This window comes from Bubalus kerabau, chromosome 21, assembly GCF_029407905.1.
Source record: "Bubalus kerabau isolate K-KA32 ecotype Philippines breed swamp buffalo chromosome 21, PCC_UOA_SB_1v2, whole genome shotgun sequence".
NCBI classification, from domain to species: domain Eukaryota; kingdom Metazoa; phylum Chordata; class Mammalia; order Artiodactyla; family Bovidae; genus Bubalus; species Bubalus kerabau.
The window spans coordinates 14467193-14487614 of NC_073644.1; positions in this window are offsets into that span (position 1 = coordinate 14467193).

Genomic DNA, 20422 nt, shown 5'->3' on the forward strand with positions numbered 1-20422 from the left:
TCCTCATTTCTGTCTCGGCACAGCAAAAATTTGAAGCGATGGACAGACTGGTGTTACAGCCCCATGTAGTTTTCTCAGATGGACCAATGTTACAGCTAAGCCTGTGTTACAGCTCAGTTTCATTTACAAAGTAAAGGAAAAAACATCCTCGAGGTGTGAGGGCGGGCCGACTCAAAAAACAGGAAGAGAAGCGAAAATGCCAGTTCAACTTTGGCTCCTCTTTTTATATATTTTTTCTCCTCCTCCTGGGCCTGCCCTATGTAATTTAGGCTAATCAGGAGTGCTGTTTGCTTTATCTGAGGACCTCACTCTGGTTCTTGGACCTTCTTTTGTTCTATTTTTGTGGGCTTTTCCCTTCTTTATCTTTTCAGTTCAGTCCAGTCACTCAGTCGTGTCCAACTCTTTGCGACCCCGTGAATCGCAGCACGCCAGGCCTCCTTGTACATCACCAACTCCCAGAGTTCACCCAAACTCATGTTCATCGAGTCGGTGATGCCATCCAACCATCTCATCTGTCATCCCCTTCTCCTCCTGCCCCTAATCCCTCCCAGCCTCAGGGTCTTTTCCAATGAGTCAACTCTTTGATGAGGTGGCCAAAGTATTGGAGTTTCATCCTCAGCATCAGTCCTTCCAATTAACACCCAGGACTGATCTCCTTTAGGTTTGACTGGTTGGATCTCCTTGCAGTCCAAGGGTCTCTCAAGAGTCTTCTCTAGCACCACAGTTCAAAAGCATCAATTCTTCAGCACTCAGCTTTCTTCACAGTCCAACTCTTACATCCGTACATGACCACTGGAAAAAAACATAGCCTTGACTAGACGGACCTTTGTTGGCAAAGTAAAGTCTCTGCTTTTTAATATGCTAAGTTGGTCATAACTTCCCTTCCAAGGAGTAAGCGTCTTTTAATTTCATGGCTGCAATCACCATCTGTAGTGACTTAGCCACCACCATTTTGGACTCCTTTTTCCTATTCTAACTACCTAACAGTGTTATTGGCAAATGCTCTTTAAACACCAATGAAATTAATAATTGACTTGTTTATGCAGTCATAGCTAAAGTCAAGTGGGTTTGGTTTGTTTGTTTTAGATCCTTAATCAAGAGTTCACATTCCAAAGCAAAGTTTTATCTTTTTTTTTTTCTAATTTTATTTTATTTTTAAACTTTACATAATTGTATTAGCTTTGCCAAATATGGCATAAGAGTCCCCTATATAGAGAGAGATCTGTTAAATGTTCATGATTCTACATTTTACTTTTTTGAGCTGGATAGAGGGAAAGGGAAGAATTAAGCAGACCTTTAAGCATCTGTGTCTTCTTTTCTCCACTCTGTTGTCAGGAAAAGAATACTTCAGCTGCCCTGTAGAAACAGTAATAGACATTAGATAGGAGAACGGAGACGGAGAATCAGGCTCTTTCATTAGCACAATCCATCCTCAGCTTCAAAGAGCACTCCAGTTCATTTCTTGAAGATGCTTAAGCAAGCTGGGATGCTATCAAGGTGGCCTTAGGCAAAATATTGAAGGGGAACAATGGCCTTGAGAGACCTACCTTCCTTTGCTTAACAGCTTTACTTCCCTCAGGGCAGTCCCTTTTGTTCCTCTTCAGAATTGTAATTCCCTCCTAACAGAATTTCCTTGCAAGAAAGGATTTGATCCTTCTCATTGACCACATGGAATAAATATAAATCAATGAGCTACTTCTCTGAAGTACTTGTATTTTTAGCTTTCAGTGGTACTGTGGGATAAAATCCTATCTGTGCTCCTTAATAGAATGACAGGCACCAGCTTTGCAGATGAGGGGACATTTTCCAGGAGAGAGTTGCCTTTCTTGTCTGAAATCAGGCCATCTGGATTGCATTTTACTGCTGTTGCTGTGCTCCCAACGTAACCTTTGGTGAGTAAATCTAAAAATAGTAGTCTTTGAATTTTACCTTAGTTACCCGAAAACACTTGAAATTAAATCCTTCTTTAAACAGATGATTGCAAACAGTTTGGTCTGTGTATTGCGTATTATAGCACAAGGGGTTCTCGGGCAGCCTGGATGGTATGTGCTGGTGGTGGTGGTGATTTAGTCTCCAAGTTGTATCCGCCTCTTTAATCCCATGGGCTGTAGCCCACCAGGCTCCCCTGTCCATGGGATTTCCCAGGCAAGAACACTGTAGTGGGTTGCCATTTCCTTCTCCAGAGGATCTTCCTGACCCGTGGATCAAACCGATGTCTCTTGGATCTCCTGCACTGCTGGCATATTCTTTACTAACTTGATGGATTCTTCCCCGAGTCATCAGGGAAGCCCCTGGATAGCACCTGGTGGGATCATTTAACTGCAAAATATGTAGGTAGAATGGTGCCTATGTTAATGATAATAATACTCTTAGCAAGAATGCAGTGGAGAGAGAAGGGCAGTGGTATCTTCTAAGGAGGATTTGGCACACCAGATTGTGTTGTTATACAAACAAGTAGCAACTAAACCAAAGCAAAGCAAAGACTGATTCCTAGTGAGAGGGTAACAGGCAGGAAGGCCAGGGGTCTCCAAACGGAGGAAATAGCCTGCCAAGTGTCAGACATGTTTATCTCTCCGCACCCCCCCCTCCAGGCAGGAGGAAACAAAGTAGCGACATTTTTTCCTTCTCTATACAAATTTAAAAGGCGGTTTCTCTTAAAATACTGTGTTGCCATAATGACACCTGGCTTGACCTGAAGTTAACTATTCTCAAACTTTGAGTTAACCAATGCATTTTTCTTATGGAAATGTTTGTCTTAAGCTATTCTAATGTACTATGCATTTACCCCAAACTTTGTCTTCAAGTCAGTTCCGCCTAATGGCTCAGAACCTACTTGACAAACCAGTATGTTATACTCAGATATTGTTCTCCTAATCTGTGTAAATGAAACTATGTAAAAGGGTGAACTGCCCTTCTACAAGATTCAAGTTAATCATTTTATGGCCCAGGATGAACCTTTTGGTGCCAAGATTATCCCAAAATGCATTTTATGGGTGAGGGGCCTGGTGGCATGCTGAGTTTAAAGACATTACTTTCTTTCATTAACAGACTGCTAGTGACTACATAACATCCAGCTGAAGACTATCAGGGAGGTACTCTTTCTGCCCCCTTCTGATGCCTATGTCAGAAGCTTTCTCTATCTCCTTCATACTTTAATAAAACTTTATTACACAAAAGCTCTGAGCGATCAAGCCTCGTCTCTGGTCCCGGATTGAATTCTTCTCCTCCGGAGGCCAAGAATCCTGGCGTCTTTTTGTTCAGCAACAACCTTTCACTAGTGTGCAACATTTCAGATCACTTCTGAATGGGAAGCCAATCTAGATACTTTGGTCTCAAGAGAACAGAGAAGAGTGATATTGATTGATAAATAGCATCTAGTAGCTTAGAAGACTCTTGAGAGCCTCTCAGACTACAAAGAGATTAAATGAGTCAATCCTAAAGGAAATCAACTCTGAATATTCATTGGAAGGACTAATGTTGAAGTTGAAGCTCCAATACTTTGGCCACCTGATGTGAAGAGCCGATTCACTGGAAAAGACCCTGATGTTGGGAAAATTGAGAGCAGGAGGAGAAGGGGGCAACAGAGGATGAGATTAGTTAGTATCACTGACTCAATGGGCATGAGTTTGATCAAACTCTGGGAGGTACTGGAGAACAGAGGAGCCTGCTGTGCTGCAGTCTATGGGGTTGCGAAGAGTCGGACATGAATTAGAAGCTGAACAAAAACAAAGTTTATGGTTTACATCAGTGTAAAAGTTGGACAGAATAACGTAGAGCAACTGGTAGCTTTTCTATTCTGCTGAAAAATTTAACTTTCTTTGTAGATATCCTAAATTAGTTTCTAGTATCAAAGCAGTTGTTGAACAGTGTGTGTGTATATATATATATGTGTGTGTGTGTGTGTGTAGCTCAGATGGTAAAACGTCTTCCTGCAATGCAGGAGACCTGGGTTCGATTCCTGGGTTGGAACGATCTGCTGAAGAAGGAAATGGCAACCCACTCCAGTACTCTTACCTGGAAAATCCCATGGATGGAGGAGCCTCATAGACTACAGTCCATGGGGTTGCAAAGTTGGACACGACTGAGCAACTTCACTTTATATATATATATATATATAAAATATTATAAATTATAAATTATTTATTATTATAAATTATAATTATAAATAATAAAACATAATTTTTAACCTACCAAACAGGAAGAAGTTATAACCTAGAGAACAAAGCATGCACATTTAGACAACACATTTCAGTAAAGGAAAATGATGAGCAGAGGTAACAAGTTGGCAGAATTTTAAAGCAAATACTCTGCTTGGCAAATGCTCCATGCAAGAAAGAAAGCAGAGTCTAATTTCAATACTGGGGTATTTCTTTGCACTCTCTGTGTGTTGATCTCATTTAGTCTGTCCATTCTATGACTTGGGCTTCCAGGTGGCACTAATGTTAAGAAACCCACTTGCCAATGCAGGAGATACAGGAGATGTGGGTTCAATCCCTGGGTTGGAAAGATCCTCTGGAGCAGGAAATTGCAACCAACTCCAGTATTCTTGCTTGGGAAATTCCACGGATACAGGAGCATGGTGGGCTACAATCCATAGGGTTGCAAAGAGTTGGACATGACTTAACACACACACACACACACACACACACATTTTATGACTTATTGGATCTAGTTGTGATGCACTCACTTCCATTCAGATCTGTTGAAATAAATGTCTTGGCCCAAGATGAAACTGTTCACATCTGAGATGCCAGGTCAGCAAACTTAGATAAGTTTTGTGTCCTTGTTACTCTTTCTCTTGACTGGAAGTACCATATATAGCCAGTCAGCCATCTGTCCCCCCAAACCCCAGGCCAATTCTGGGCTCCATTCTGGGCTTCTTTCTTCCTTATTGATTTTCTTTCTTTTTTTATTAGTTTATTTTTTATTGAAGGATAATTGCCTTACAAAATTTTGCTGTTTTCTGTAAAACCTCAATATGAATCAGCCCTCCTTTTTGAAGTTCCCTCCCATCTCCTTCCCCATCCCACCCCTCTAGGTTGATACAGAGCCCTTGTTTGTGTTTCCTGAGCCATACAGAAAATTCCCACGGGCTATCTATTTTACATAAGGTAATGTAAATTTCCATGTTACTCTTTCCATACATCTCACCCTCTCCTTCCCTCTCCCCATGTCCATAAGTCTATTCTCTATATCTTCCTTATTCTTTACTCTTTATCCTATAAAAAGCTTTCTGTTTTCCATCCTATTTTATAGTTTTCCAGCTCTTGGAGATAGAGACTACCTTTTTCATAAAGTGTTTGATTTCTTTGTTTGTATTGCCAGAATTATCTTCCTTAGTCATTTTTTTTTAACAGATCAAACTTCTTTTGCTTATGTTCTGAATTATTCTTCAGTATTATGTGTATGAGTATGAACAGTTACATAATGATATGTATATGTATCACAGACATATAACACATACACATGAACACACACACACACAGAAAGACAAAAAATTCAAAGGCAAAAACATAAGGAGACATGTTATTTGTGTAATACTGGGTAATGTGCTCAATTTTTCTCTTACTTTGACCAGTGTCTATGTATGACCTAATTTTGTCTGTAGACAACTTCAAAAAGAGCTATTTTAAAATTCCCTATAACTGTCAATGTGAAGAGTATAGCTTGTGAGAAGACCCCATGAGAATTGTACTATATATTATTGAGAAAAAAAGAAAAGTATATTTTGTCAGACATTATACACATGAATGTGTATGCTGTGCTAAGCTGCTTCAGTCTTGTCTGACTCTTTGTGACCCCATGGACTATAGCCCACCAGGCTCCTCTATCCATGGAATTTCCAGGCAAGTAAACTGAAGTGGGTTGACATTTCCTTCTCCAGGGCATCTTCCTGACCCAGGGATTGAAACTGTATTTCCTGCATTGTCAGGCAGATTCTTTACTACTGAGCCAGAGAGAAGACCAGTATAATACTGGGTTGGCAGAAAGGTTTGCATATCTATATGAAGATATCCATAATATCTTTTGGAAAAACTGAATGAACCTTTTGGTAAACCCAATGTATAGTCAACTTATTTTTGATGTTTCTGATTCAAATTACCTAAGGTTCTACATCATTTTTTGTTTGTTTGTTTCATTTTATTTCCAGTGTCCCATACAGTTACTTCCTGCACACTGCAGACATTCAATATGTTTTGAATAAAAAATGAATCAACATTCAAATATATGTATAAGGTTTTACCTTTGCCAGTGTAGTTTCAACAACTATTATGTCTCACGTGGATTTTGCAATCCTTTCTTAACCAGACTCCTGGCCTACAATCTTTTTTTTTTTTTTACAGATAGGTATTTTTATTGCTCCTCAGAATATCATCAATAATGCATTAATAATACTTCTTTACTATGGAGTTCTTTCCAATATTATCCAGTTATAATTACATTTCTTTTTATACTGTGTAGAAAACTGATTCCCCTCAATTTTCTCAATTGTTCCCTAATTCTGACAATTTTTCCCAACTAGAGGCTTCGATTTTAGGTTCTTCACATCTAACATTGATGTAGATCTAGCTTCTCCACAGCCTGTTCACTAATAGAGCAGTACTGTCCTGTTACTTTCTGGTGTCATACTTACCCCATGGCAATGCTGTATCTACACTAGGTTGATTGACTTATTTGGGTTTACCTGGGACTTTTCTGATTTTATCAATGAAAATCTCACATTACCAAAACCTTCAAATTCCCAGGATGACTGGTCACTTTAAAACCTGCACTTCATTTTTTTATTTTTTTTTTAATTGAAGTGAAAGTTTATTAAGAAAGTTAGTCTAAAAAAAAAATAAAAGTCAGCCTAAAAATAAAGAGGGCTAATTTAAAATCTCTTCATTTTGTAGTGTGAAATGAAAATATCTTCTGCATATAAATAAACAAGATATGTCACAGCCATCAGCGATTTCTGGCCTCCAAATGTGAATGAGGGCTCCCAAAACTGCAATCCAGGGGGTGTTGCCACCCCACATAGTGATTTTTGAGGAGCTAGGGGACTGGCCTACAATCTTGTCCTCTTGATAGAATTCCCCACTTATACTCCTCTCCTGACGTCACCACCCATATGTACTACACTGGGTTAGAAACTCTGTAAGACCCTGGACTTTGGCTAATACATTCACTCCAGATATACTCCCCACTTTCTTGGTGCATAAGAAACAGTAAATTTTTGTTGAACAAAAACAATAGCAACAACAGCGCCCCCCTCCCGCGCCAAACGTTCTTCTTCCTCTAAGTAAGCTTCTTTTTTTTTTTTTTTTTTTTTGGCTGTGTCTCCAACGAATCTAAACTGCAGCAGGACTTTCATCTTCTATCTTGAGTAATGAGAATGTAAGGAGTACAACACATTGGACAGAATACATGATTGGTGAGTAAAAAGTTTTAACAGAAAGAGTGAGAGGCTGATGTGACTATTGGTAAAGTTGGAAGGACAGAGATCAGAGAAACTGTCACCAATGACATCAGCCTGCTGCTCCAAAGCAGGGAGTTCTGAAAATCTAAGCCAGCAATTGCTGAAAATCCGGGATCATCTCACCCTGAAGCCCCTGTCAATCTCACCAAACTCTGAGAAGCTCTACTTCTATTTCAATCTCCATCATTAACATCAGGGATGCTCAGGAAAATCTCTCAGCGGCTATTTTGGACCTGACCTTTGCTCATTCACCCTTACGACTCCATCTGGAAAATAATGACCTCCCTTCCTCTTTTGCCCAAATCTTTATTGTAATTGCCCATTGTTGGCAGATTCTGACCTGCTGTGTACAGGAAGAAGGGGATCTTGGGAGATTTGACTTTTCTACAGTGCAAGTTAAATCCCAGAAGTGGGTACCACAATGCTACTGAACTGAAAATAGATAAGCAAGCACACATACTTCCCCAGAAAGTTAGGACTCTTGGAAAAAAGCTACAGTTTCCCCCACTCATTTATTTTCCTTCACATAATATTGTTGTTGTTATTCTTTGTTTAGTTTTTGCTTTATGGTTGTCTTTCTGCCTTATTCTGTGCATAAATCTTGGGTGAATCTAACTTAGATTTATCACCCACCTGGCACCTAACTCAATTATCTGGTCCCAGCTGCTGTATTAAGTGTACAGTACTTCTGTAACACTTCAAATTTTCAAGGGAAATGTTTGATTTATCTAAAGTACTAACTAGGCTGTGTATTGTAACCTGCTCTAAGTTTATTTTGTTCTTAAAATTTCCTATCCCACTAGAATAAAAACTATAAGGCTTTCTTATAACTCTACATATATTATCTTACAGAAAGACCAGGTATTCTCATTAATATATTAATAAATATGCTAAAGTTATTAGAGGACTGTTACTCATAAGCACAATAACAAAAATATTTGATGATAACTCTCCTTTAACATAATTAATTTGATTAAATAAATACCTACTGAAGTGTTTTTTATTTTGTTTTGAACAAAATATTTGCTTCATTTTAGCTTTATTTCACTTTTCCCTACTGCCCTTTCTGTGTTAATTATTTAATAGCTAGATGCTAAAAGACCTAGGAGAAATGAAAAGGTTATTAAATAAGTGTTAACAAGCAATTAAAAATCTCTGTAAATGGCTCATTGTCCCCAGCAATTCATACCCATATTTTATGGTTGCCAAGTACTCTTGTCATGAGATCAAAAATCACTGTGACCCTCCACTTTCACAGGAATCCAAACACTTACAAAATACATTATATATTTCTCTAAAGGTGAACATTTATCACTATCTATGTGTGCTCTTGCAATGTCTTTTAGTTGCCTGCATTAAAAAAATAAAAAAGAAGAAGAAGTATTTCTGATTAGAAATTTCTCCAGCGGGTCTTGACCAATAAAGTATACATTTCTGGATTGAGACAGAATTGTCCCTGGGTCTCTGTCCTTGCTCCATTTTAATGCAACCCTTTTGTATGCCATTGGTATTGACAACTGAATACACTTTTTTGACTGTCCCATTGTTAAAGAAAGTGTAACTTCGGGTCTTCTGTAGATCCCAAACAAAGATTGAGCATCTGGAGTGAAAAATGAAGTTTTCTCTCTCCTAATCTTTACCTGCATTAATATACAAATCTCAACAGTCCATTTTAATTTTTGCATGAAACAGAAACTCCCATGAATTAATGCAGTTCTCCTAAGTACTACATCTGTATGAACCAATAGCTAGACCAATTGCCACTTTGCATCTCGTGAGGGTGAAACCACCATATGGCATGCTGCTGCTGCTGCTGCCAAGTTGCTTCAGTCGTGTCCGACTCTGTGCGACCCCATGGACTGCAGCCTACCAGGCTTCTCTGTTCATGGGATTCTCCAGGCAAGAACACTGGAGTGGGTTGCCATTTCCTTCTCCAATGCATGAAAGTGGAAAGTGAAAGTGAAGTCACTCAGTCGTGTCTGACTCTTAGCGACCCCATGGACTGCAGCCCACCAGGCTCCTCCATCCATGGGATTTTCCGGGCAACAGTACTGGAGTGGGGTGCCATTGCCTGGGTAAGACTTACTATCTTATAATGTTTTCAGTCTTTCTTTTCTGCTTGGAGTATTTATTAGCACCTCCAATTTTAGCTTTTTCAAATACTGTCTGCTTTCTCCTATTTGCATAGATAGTTAAAGTATATGTAAGTTTGAATAGACTCCAGGAACTGGTGGTGGACAGGGAGGCCTGGCATGCTGTAGTCCATGGGGTTGCGAAGAGTCGGACATGACTGAGCGACTGAAGGGAACTGATGCACATTTCAGTTGTATGAATGACGATGATTCTCTCTGTGTGTGCCAATGCAATGAGATTGCTATGTGTTCTCACACATCAAGGTGCACACACATACACAACACAGAAGCACCCACACGTACACAGGGGTGAAATACAACTACCAAACATCTTTGTTAAAACAAGGTCTGGGCATGACATTTGTTTAACATTAAAACTTAATGTGATTTGTTTTGTCAAAATTCACAATTTCCCTCAGTGATTAACGGCGCATGTTCAGCTTCAGATGGAAAGATGATTGATGTTGAATGTCAAAAATAGTTGGGCACAGACCTTTCTGCGTGTCACTGGCTGTGACTGTGATGTGAAACTATAGTGCTCAAACAGGGAGGAAAACGTGTCTCTTTGATTAAAGCCCCCGCTGTTTAAATGCAGGGCACCGAGCACTAGTAAGAGGAGACAAGTTGTCACCACCAAACAGGTTCTGATAATAAACTTTCAGGCATGAAGGGTGAAAGTGTTCTGTAACCTTGATTCATGTCATTGTTTTAAGAGCTTATGTTCACAGCATTCATGGAAAATGACTAAGGGTGCTAATATCTTACAAACTGCATAAATTAAACAATGGCCAGAGGTGCTTGCTGTCTTGACAGCACTGAAAGGATGTTAGGTAAAGGTGTGATGCTTTGGAACTAGCTCAAGTGACCTTTCCAGGTGTGTAAATTCCAAGCCCACCTATTATAATTATACGTGATGACTGAACAGATATTATGCAGGCAGGAATTGAATGCAAATAAAGTCAATATAGATTTTATACAAAAATGTTCTAGTTCTCGGCAGGCTATAATTTGCAGAAACAACAGTTAAGCTTCCAAAATAAGACCTTTTAAAGAGGAACAAATCACTGGGAGAAGCAGGACCAGGAAAGACATGATAAGAGAATTAATGCTTGTCAGTTTGTTGGAATATGAAATCATTATAGGTAACACAGTACATACTAAACAGAAAATCTTCGCCCAAAGCATGATGGTAATGCAGTGATCTTATATCACCAGAACGCATTACAATTTAAGCATTAACTTGGTTTATTTCAGGTAAATTATCCTTTTTCCTACGAGGAACTTTCAGCCTGGTAGATTAACACTCTTTTCCATCTACATAAATGTTCTGAGGTCCCTCTTGCTGACTGGTGTCACTTTAATATTTTGTCCTAATTTATTATTTAATTGGGGTATAGTAACTTTACAATATTGTTAGTTTCTGCTGTACAGCAGTGTGAATCAGCTATGTGTTAGTTGCTCGGTTGTGTCTGACTCTTTGGGACCTCATGGACTGTAGCCCTCCAGGCTCCTCTGTCCATGGGATTTTCTGGGCAAGAATACTGGAGTGAGTTTAACTAAATGTATACATCCATCCTCTCTCTTTTGAGCCTCGCTCCCACCCCACTCCCATCCCACCTCCTAGATAACATTACACACACAAAAGATAACATTTTGGTGATACTACCATTCTGAGCATTGTTGTTGTTTAGTTGCTAAGTCATGCCCAATTCTTTATGACTTCAGGGACCTTAGCCCACCAGGCTCCTGTGTCCATGGGATTTCCTAGGCAAGAATACCTGAGTAGGTTGCCATTTCCTTCTCCAGGGGATCTTCCCCACCCAGGGATCAAACCTGTGTCTCTTGCACTGGCAGGCAGATTCTTAACCTCTGAGCCACCAGAGAAAGCCCATTGTGAGCATACCTAGCATTATTAATATTTAGAATATGATTTTTCAAATGTGGAAAAAGCAGAATTGTTGAAGTCACCACATTTTAAGGTTTAAAGGGAACTTACAATTAATCTTTTACTCTTTCATAAAAGTAAGCCTGTATTCATAAATACAATCCAATGGAATATTCTTTCATTCTGAAACTGCATTGATGTGTCATTGGGGGATATGTTTATTCTCCATTTTTGCACACATTATTTGCATCATTTATATTTGAATATGATAATAAAGAATATATCTGCATGTAAAGACAGAACTCACATGTACATATATATTTATAATTCTAAGATCCTGATGTTTGGAAAGATTGGGGGCAGGAGGAGAAGGGGACAACAGAGGATGAGATGGTTGGATGACATCATTGATTCAATGGACATGAGTTTGAGCAAGCTCTGGTAGTTGGTGATGGACAGGGAAGCCTGGCATGCTGTAGTCCATGAGATTGCAAAGAATTGGAAACAATTGAATGACTGAACTGAATTGAACTTGAACTGGTTCTTCTTTAAAGATTCCTGAAAAAATAGATTATTTAAAACTACAGTTTACTCGCTATTTTTCTAGGAAGCATAGCAAAAATGGTAAATATTTTAAGTTATGCATTAAAAAATCTGGGGGATCAACTATCCATTTCATGGCAAACTCTTCCTTATTCAGTTTAAAAATTGCACGTTTAATTTTTATCTCAGAAAAATTCAGAATTCTTTAAATTTTGGTTCTGTTAACCTGTTGTTTTCTTTTACTAGGAAAAAATAAAAACTAGCAGTAGATGATAGCTTTATCAGGATTGGCAAAGTGATCTTAATTTGTGTGGCAAGCAATTAATGAACATGGTATCTATCATAAAAATAAGCAGACGATGAATATTCATTCATCATGTCCTACTGTTTAAGCAGATTCTTGCATTGGTCAACATTAACATAGCCTGGTTATTCATAAGGTGAAATATAATTTCAAAAGTTATGCTACTACATCTTTTGACATCACCAACCTGGAGCTACTGACAAAATGAATCATTTCAAACAGGCGCATGACACTAGTAGAATAAAATAACCCAAAGGCTGACAAGGAGAGGGAGCAAGTGCAATGGACCAGCCAATTTTCTCTCAGCTCCAGAGCCACAGTATCAGAAAGTACAAGCCATTAGCTCTAAGCGGTTGTAAATAACTCTACTATTTTAGACTTTATCATGCAAACACTTCAGCTTCTCAGTGGAAGTAAACCTACCTCTTCTTAGTAGAGGTAAATCACAAATATGTGTGTATAAGTGTAACATATGCTGACAATGTGGAAGAAAGTGAGAGTGTTAGTTGCTTAGTCCTATCTGACTCTCTGCAACCCCATGGACTATAGCGTTTCAGCCTCTTCTGTCCATGGGGTTCTCCAAGTAAGAATATTGGAGTGGGTAGCCATTTCCTTCTCCAGAGGATCTTCCTGACCCAGGGATCAAATCTAGGTTTTCTGCATTGCAGGCAGATTCTTTGCCATCCGAGCCACTGGGGAAGCCCCATACTGACACTACTTAGAGTTATTTTAGTCCTCATAAGTTCTGAACTTTAATATATTAATCTCCTCAGCATATATTACTCTTTATATTACTAAAATACCACATATAGTTTACATCAAATCTCATCGGAAAATTTTTCTTGTATTTAGTTGACAATTTCCCATAGAAGTGACCACTTGGTATTATATACTTGATACTATACTTGATATTATATACTCAGCAAAGGATCTTGCTACATAAATATGCAGAAATTGTAATTAAGAATAATAATGTCACCAGCATGAGTCACATTATTTTATTTAAACTTCCAAATAATTTGGTATGATATACACTTAAAAGGACAAGATAATTCAGAGTGAGGTTACATTTTGGCTAACAGAAGGTATAAACAGAAATCAGTTCAGCTCAGTTCAGTTCAGTCACTCAGTTGTATCTGACTCTTTGCAACCCCATGAATCGCAGAACGACAGGCCTCTCTGTCCATCACCAACTCCCGGAGTTTACCCAAACTCATGGCCATCGAGTCAGTGATGCCATCCAACCATCTCATCCTCTGTCGTCCCCTTCTCCTCCTGTCCCCAGTCCCTCCCAGCATCAGGGTCTTTTCCAATGAGTCAACTCTTCACATGAGGTGGCCAAAGTACTGGAGTTTCAGCTTCAGCATCAGTCCTTGCAATGAACACCCAGGACTGGTCTCCTTTAGGATGGACTGGTTGGATCTCCTTGCAGTCCAAGGGACTCTCAAGAGTCTTCTCCAACACCACAGTTCAAAAGCATCAATTCTTCGGCGCTCAGCTTTCTTTACAGTCCAACTCTCACATACATACATGACCACTGGAAAAACCATAGCCTTGACTAGACGGACTTTTGTTGGCAAAGTAATGTCTCTGTTTTCTAATATGCTATCTAGGTTGGTCATAACTTTCCTTCCAAGGAGTAAGCGTCTTTTAATTTCATGGCTGCAATCACCATCTGCAGTGATTTTGGAGCCCAGAAAAATAAAATCTGACACTGTTTCTGCTGTTTATCCATCTATTTCCCATGAAGTGATGGGACCAGATATCATGATCTTAGTTTTCTGAATGTTGAGCTTTAAGCCAACTTTTTCACTCTCCTCTTTCACTTTCATCAAGAGGCTTTTTAGTTCCTCTTCACTTTCTGCCATAAGGGTGGTGTCATCTGCATATCTGAGGTTATTGATATTTCTCCTGGCAATCTTGATTCTAGCTTGTGCTTCCTCCAGCCCAGTGTTTCTCATGATGTACTCTGCATATAAGTTAAATAAGCAGGGTGACAATATACAGAGAAGATAGAGGTGGACAAATAGAAAATAAATAGATTAAAAAGTCAAGTGCATATACATAATAATAGAGATATTGAAAATATTTCACTGAGACTGTGGAGTTAGACTAGCTTGTTCTAGGGAACGATAGACAAATACAGAAAGAATAAAATGAAGGGAGGTAGGAGAAGGGAAAGAGGGAGGTGCAGAGTGACATAGAGAATATCCTAAAATCAACTCTTATAATCTTTTCCAGCAGAATTTAATTTTTTAAACATTTTAATAATCTGCCAGTGCCTCCTCTGATTCCCCACCCTTAACATATCCTGTACTAATTCTACTGCCTAACAGCTCTCAGATCACGAAAGTACCCACTGCTGTATTTAAAATGGATAACCAACAGGGCCCTACTCTACAGCACTGGGAACTCTGCTCAGTGTTACATGGCAGCCTGGATGGGAGAGGAGTTTGCGGGGAGGATGGATACATGCATATGTATGGCTGAGTCCCCTCACTGTTCTCTCAAAACTATCACAACATTGTTAGTCAGCTATATCCCAATGCAAAATAAAAAACTTAAAAAATAATTACATAAGTGAAAGATCTTCCAAATTCTGTCTTAGTTTTCCCTAGTGTTTGCCCAGGTTATTCTGGCCTGGGGAGCTTGATATTAGAAGGATTATTTCCTACACGGAGCATAGCATGACACTCAGGCCAGGGGGGAGGAAAAGGGGATCACAGTTGGGGAAGAATACAAAAATCAGGACAGCATTGCCAGGTGTGTGTAAAGCACAAGGTTAGAGGCTAATTTTGTATTGCTGGGCAACTAAATGCCTTCCTCCTCAGCATCCCACAGTAGCCACCACATGCCTGCACGGTTTTATTCTCCACGCAATCAGAGTTATCTTTTCAAAATGCACATTTGAAAATGCCTCCCCCATTAAAATAAAATAGGTTGAATGAATTCTCATTGTTCTTCCAGTGTAGACCAAATTCTTCATGGTGTCTGAGAGATGCTGCATGTGTTACTTTTTATTCTGCTACTCTTTTGATGTTGGACTGTATTATAAAGCAAGCCTTTCTTTAGCACTAGCTCCTTCTTTCAATAGGAACTTTGCCTATATTAATGCTAGCCCAGCTCTTTGGAAAACTTTTGCTTCCTTTCTTTACCTCAGTGGCTCCTATAGTAGTTGTATGTTTTGTCTCAGTGTTTGAGGTGGTTACTTTTATAGTCAACTTGACTGGACTGGTAAAGTATTATTTCTGATTGTGTCTGCGAGGATGGTTCAGGAAGAGATTAGCATTTAAGTATACTGTCTTAATTACTACAGCTTTATAATGTCTTGAATTCTGGTGGTTTGAACATTTCAGTTTTGTTCTTTTTTCCAAAACTGTGTTGCTTATTTTCGTTCATTTGTTTTTCAGTGTTAATTATAGAATCACTTTTTTTGGCATCTTAAGAAAATGGGAGATTAAGTTTTTTTTTTTTTTTTTAATTTATGTATCAGTTGGAGAAAATGTGCATTTAACAATATTGGCGATCTAATTCACTAACAAAGTTCTCTCCTCTTATATTGATAGTCTATCTGATTTCTTTCATAAGTGTTTTACAAAGTTCAGAGCACAAAGTTTACATATTCTTTGTTATATTTTATACCTGAGAATTTTATATCTTTGCTGTTATTGCAAATGAATTTTAAAATTTAAATGTGTAATTGTTCCTGAAATTCACTTAATACTTTTTATTACCCCTGTCCTAAACCCTTGTTAAGTTCATTTATTAGATCTAGAAGACATTGTGTAGTTCCTTTGATGTTTTTTTACATAAATGACTGTTATCTTCAAATATAAACACATCTATTTATTCTTTTCCAATATCTATGCATCCATTCCTTTCTTTTCCTTGCTTCATTTCCCTGCTTAGGGCTTCTGGGAAAATACTGAATGGAAGTGATAAGAACAAGTCATTAGTGACTTGTTCCTGAATTTAGGAACAAAAAGTAAAATATAAAGTATTGTGCCAAGTGTAGATGGTAGACTTCAATAACTTATTCTTAGTGTTTTAATATTAATAGATCTTGAAGTTGTAAGGTGGTATTTCAGCATACATTGAGATAATTATATGATTTTTTTATTTAGTATTTTATAGATAAATCTCACTGGCTGACTTTTGAATATTGAACTAAACTTGCTTACCTGGAAAAATTCCCACTTAGTTATGATGTGCTATCTTTTCTATATAGTAAGCAGCACAATTTACTAATATTTTATTGAGGATTTTTACATCTATATTCACAGCAGATTGCTTCTCAGGTTTCTTTTGTGCAGTATCTCTGTCTGGGCTTGTTTTCAGTTTAATGATTATCTCTTAGAATAATTTAGGAATTATTCACCATGTATGAACAGTTTGTGTAGAACTGATACAATTTCTTCCAACTTTAATAGTAGAATTCATCAGTAAAACTCTCTAGGTTTGGAGGTTTTTTGAAAAGTGGTTTTATATTTAATTACAAAATTAATTATTTTAATAGACACAGAAATACTCAAGTTATCCATTTCTCTGTGAGTGTGAATAAGTCTTTATAGTGTATGTCATTCAGGAGTTTGATCTAAATCCTCATATTTATTGGTGTAAAGTCATTCATGGTATATCCTTACTGTTAGGTTGATGTAAGTAAGATCTGCAGTGATAGCTCCTCTTTCATGCCTAGTATTGATGATTTGTTTCTTCTTTCTCTTTTTCTTGATCAGTCCTGCTAAAAGTGTATACATTTTCTCTTTTCAAGAAGTGGATTTTGTTTTCATTGATTTTTATTTTTTATATGTTTTAAATTTTATTTTCTGATATCTGTATTATTTATTATTTTTAGTCATTCTTCCCAACTGTCTTTTTTAAAAAAATCTGCTTCTTTTTAGATTTTTAAGATAAAAGCTTGGATAATAAGTCTTGTTTCTTTTTCTAATTTAAACTTTTAACTCAGTAAGATCTATTTTATTACATTATAGCATTTCATACTATGAAAACAACAGCTTTTGTTGTTTAAAAGAAAGTGTGAAATATGTTTTCCAATTTATTTAATTCAAAATATCATTTTTTAAAAATTTCCTGTGTGACATGAGTTGCTTTTACATTGTTTAATTTTTATATATTTGAGAACTTTTTCTGGCTCTTTGTTATTCATTTCTTTTAAAATTTCATTGTAGTCAAAGAAAACAATTTGTATACTTTAAATTTTTAAAAATTTTATGGTTTACTTGATGGAACAGAGTATAGTCCATCTTGTTAAATGCTTTATGTAGATATGAAAAGAACTTGTATATAGCATCTACTCATATCTGACAAAGGAGCAAAAATGATACAGTGGAGTAATACATTTTCTCTTTTCAACAAATGTTGCTGAAACAGCTGAAAATCCACATAAAATAATAAAATATAGACATATACTTTACACCCTTCACAAAAATTATTTCAAAATGAATTATAGACCTAGATGTAAAATGAAAACTACAAAACCACTAGAAGATAAAATATTGAGAAATAAGAATAAGAGAAAATCTGAGAGATTTTTGATATGGCAATTATTTTCTAGTTGCAGCACTAAAATGGCACAATCCATAAAAGAAATCACTGATAAACTGGAAATCAGTAAGATTAAAAACTTCTACTCTGAAGAAGACAATGTAGAGAGAATTGGAATACAAGGCATGGACTAGGAGAAAATCTTTGCAAAACATATGTCTGATAAAGAACTCTTATCCAACACACACAAGGGGCTATTAAAAGTCAACAAAAGAAACAAACAAACCAGTTAAAAATGGGCAAAGACCTGAATGAGTATCTTACCAAAAAATATAGAGAGATGGTAAAGAAACATATGAAAAGATGCTCAGCATCATATGCCATTGGGGAGTTCCAAATTAAAATGACAATGAGATACTATTATACACTTAATAGAATAGCCAAATCCAAATCACTGTCAACAGAAAATCATGGAAAGGATGTGCAGCAACAGAAAAGCTCATTCATAGTAAGTGGGAAATCAAAATAGTTCAGCCACTTTGGAAATCAGTTTGGCAGTTCATTTTTACAAAAAAAGATACTCTCATGTTATGAGGCAGCAATTGTGCTCCTTGGTATTTGCCCAAATAAGTTGAATATTTATGTCAGAAAAAAAACCTGCATGTGGATGTTTATAGCAGCTTTATTCATAAATGCCAAAATTTGGAAGCAATCAAGAAGTCCTTGAGCAAGTGAATAGAAAAATTAACTGTGGTACATCCAGATAATGAAATATTATTTAGTGTTAAAAATAAACAAGCTATCAAGCCATGAAAAGGCATGGAGGAATCTTCAATGCCTATTACTAAAGAGGGAAGCTAGTCTGAGAAAGCTACATACTGTATGATTCCAAGCCCATGACATTCTGGAAAAGACAAAGCTAAGGAACAGTAAAAGATCAGTGGTTGCCAGGGGTTGAGAGGAGGGAGAGATGAACAGGTGAGCACAGAGGAATTTTGAGAGCAATGAAATTATTCTGCATGATAATACAATGTTGGACATTTTATTTATCCTTTTGTCAAAATCTGCAACATGTACAACACCAAGAGTGAACCCAAAGGTAAGCTGTGGACCTTGAGATATAAATGTGTGTCAATGCAGGTTTATCAGTTCTAACAAATGGGCCACTCTGGTTTGAGATGCTACTTGTGGGGGAGGTTGTGCAAGTGTGTGAACAGGGATTATCTGGAAACTGTATTTTATGCTGAATTGTGAATCTAAAACTGTTCTAAAAAAATCTATTCAAAAAAGTGTTGATTTTGCTGTTGTTGGTAAGAATTTTCTATACATAATGCCAGTTTAGCTTTTTCAATGTTTCTGCAGCTTCTTATATGGGCTAAATTTTGCCATGTAAATGTGGCATGTTTTGCACAGAGGTTTCTGACCCTATGTCTGATCCAGAATATTTCTCATAGAATTAATCTAGGATCTTAGCCTCAAGAGTTTCCTGCTTCTGTTTTTCATTTTTCCCTCAGATCCTTTGCCTAGCAATATACTTGTCCCTTTCCATTTGCTTAAGATTTTTGATAGAATCATTTGATCAAGAGGAGAGAATGGGACTTTGTGATTTTCCTGTCAAAGCAGACAACCCCTCTTGCACACGGAGGATTCTGAGGTCTTATTCTATCCACAATCTTTCTCATTTGTATCCAGTGAAAAGTTTGTGGTGTAGAGTGTGCAGGAAAATACACTGTCTTTTCTTTGATCCTTTCAAATAACTTTTTTATTTTTATTTTCAAATAACTTTTTAAAATTTCTATTTTATCTTCCTGATTTTTCTCATCTACATCTTTTATGTTCCTTATTATACATTTAGTCAAACCAATTGTTCTTTGAGTATCTTAGATTTCATATTCATTTCTGGCTGGGAATATTATATTTTTTCCTTCTATTTATTTCCTGCATTTTGTCATTTGATATTTGAAATGTTTCTCAGTTTATGCTTCATTTTCTTAGATCTTGCATTTGTTGTATGATTTGCATTTGTGCTGTTATTTGCTCATGTAGAGTGTTTTAAATCCTGTTATCATTATTAAAGTATTTTGTATCAACTATAAGGTTGTGCTCAAATTCTACCTTCATTACAAAAGCTTCCCTAACCCCTTTAATGTTATTAATCAGGATATACGAAGTTTGTTTCCTTGTCAGTTTTATTTAACACACTAGATTATAGACTCTTCATGGAGGATATATATATAATTTTTATACAACGAGCTTTTATTGCACACACACTAGATGCCCAAACTTAATAATGAATGAAGGTGTATGTTTTATAAAAAACTTTTAAAGAATCATAGATCTGTTTTTAAAGATATTACAAACAGAAGAATTATAGAAAGGATAAACATATGTTAAAATGCCTCCAAAAATTGCTTACCTATGACATTCCTGATTCATATCACCATTTCATTTTTCTTTGTTTAACTGAAAGTAAGCTTCCTTTAAAGGAAATATTGTCCCAAAAGTCCATGGAGCAGTCAATCCGGACATAGCCCGGTGACATCAGTATCTGCTGTGGGAAGCTCAAGGCAAATGTCATTTCCTATCAAATGCAG